Below are 2,586 nucleotides of genomic sequence, written 5' to 3'. Positions count from 1 at the left end.
AAATACAATTATGGTATGAATACAATTTTGTAACCTTCTTATTTGACTTTGTCTTTCTTCTTCTTCTTCATCTACTATGTTCTTTTTTCCGATTTTTTTCCATCAAAATCAAATTTGAATCCGTATTCACTTGTGCATTAGTAACCCTATAAGCAAAATTCGAAATTATTAAATATGAATATATAAAAAAATCAAACAATATATGATGTATGTGTGCTAATGTAGTTACTACAATCTACTAAAATCTCAAATATGAAAACAAATTTTTTGATAATTTGAATTTCGAAATTATCAAAAATTAGAATGTATTAAATATCAAACAAATAAACATACATATGAATTTCTAGATTCTCCAAAATCTGAAAAATTAAAAGAAAATCACAAAAAAATTGAAAAATTTGAAAATCATAACTATTTGATGAATAACTAAACAAAAATACACCTAAAAAATTGAAAAATTCGACTGAAAATTCGTAATATATAGAATCGGTGATTTAAACATCAATCAAAATAAATCAAAATGGATAATGGAAATTATCTTACCAATCGAGAAATCTACTTGAATTAATAAATAGATTCATTTAACAATAAAGAAGATTTCTTGATGAACAACAATTTAACACATTGAAGAAAGATAAACTTGAAACGTGAAAGGTGAGGAAGAAACGTGAAAAGTGAGGAAGAAACGTGAATGGAGTTGAAAAAAGGTTAATGTGTATTGGTTTAATTTTTTCTTTAAACGGTTATTGATATATAATTTGGTCCAATATAGGACTCTTTCCATAAATAAAATTAATTTAAATACTAAAATCTGAATACATATTATTTATAAAAATATTGTCATTCTGCCATTTTAAATAAATATTTTAAAGTGTTGTTATTTTGACTAATTATATTAGGTATTATGACTTAATTGCCAATTTAGGGAAAATTAGCAATTAAATCATAATACCTAAAATATTTAGTTAAAATAACAACACTTTAAAATATTTATTTAAAACGTCAGAATGACAATATTTTAGAAAATAATATGTATTCAGATTTTAGTATTTAAAATTAATTTTATTTATGAAAACAGTTCTATATGGGACCAAATTCTAACCAATTAGTTACCAATACCCATTAACCTTCCTTCTTCACCTTTCACTTTTTCTACCCCACCTTTCACGTTTCTATCCCTTTTTCACGTTTCCAGATTCTTTCTTCAAGGTGCTCACAAATTGTTCATCAAAATATATATTTTAATTCAAGAAATTTTCTCTAAAAGCTAAAATATTGTTGTTTTGAAAATTTTCCCTTTTGAAAAAAAGCCCAAAATTTACGCCGCCATCCAGATCTATAAAAGCCTTACATCGTCCCTTACCTTCTTCCATCACCGGCTTTGCTGGTACCTAACTCTTCCATTTTTTCCGAATTCTAAGTTAATTTGTTGAGTTGTGTTTGCTTAGTTATGTATATTTTGTTCTTGGAGTCGAGTTTTTATCGAAAATAGTCCATTAGAGTAAGGTCTGCGGACTATTACCTGATGATTCACTTTAGAATTTGGGGCGGATTGGATTTGATAGCCGCATAACCCAAAATGCAAAAAAATCATCAGAAATTATTATCCGAAAATGGTATTCTCATATCCTATAGCCTTGTAGAGTAGAATCTCTGCTATTACTATTTGGGAATTGCCATGAGTACTTTTTTAAAATAAAATTCATACTTTTTGTTATTGTTTTAAATTTTTTATTCGTTCAATTTTTTTTTATTGCAAGTTTGTTTACATATTCATCTAATATTTTTGTATTTCAGATTTTTGGTCGATTAAACAATTTTTTTTTGATTTTTTTTTATTTCGTTTTAATATTTCAGATTTATTAAAATCTACAAATCCATTCATATGTTTATTTTGTTTGATTTTTAATACATTTATATTTGCTTTTACGGTTTTAGATTCAGGGAAGGGAAAGCATTTGTCTGTCAATGTCTGAATCAACAGTTTATTTGTGTATTCATTCTATCTATATATAAAAAAGTTTTACATTTTTTGTTTTTACATTGTATTTCAATCTCAATTAGTATACCAACATGTTTGTGTTTCCTTCTTAATTTGTATTCATCCTAACTGTATGCTAACAATTTTGTATTTTATTGGGTATTCATTCTGTATTTTAATCTCAATTTATATGTGAACAAGTTTGTAATTCTCTTTTATTTTGTATTCAACCTAATTGTATACCAACAAGTTTAGTATTTTATGTGCCTACTTTACCTTTCAAAGCCACTTTGTATTTCAAATGAAGAGAGTATTTCTTTTGTTTTGTATTCACAACTTTATATTCAATCTCACTTTGTATTTATAACTTTGTATTTTCATCTCACTTTTGTATTCATATATTGTTGTATTCAACATATAGTTCATGATCAATTAGTTTGTATTTTACCTTTCAAAGTCACTTTGTATTTCAAATGAAGAAAGTATTTCTTTTGTATACACAACTTTATATTCAATCTCACTTTGTATTTATAACTTTGTATTTTCATCTCACTTTTGTATTCATATATTGTTGTATTCAACATATAGTTCATGATCGATTAGTT

This window comes from Solanum tuberosum, unplaced genomic scaffold (genome assembly GCF_000226075.1).
Source record: "Solanum tuberosum cultivar DM 1-3 516 R44 unplaced genomic scaffold, SolTub_3.0 scf00026, whole genome shotgun sequence".
Lineage (NCBI taxonomy): Eukaryota > Viridiplantae > Streptophyta > Magnoliopsida > Solanales > Solanaceae > Solanum > Solanum tuberosum.
Note: the sequence above shows the minus strand (reverse complement) of the source record.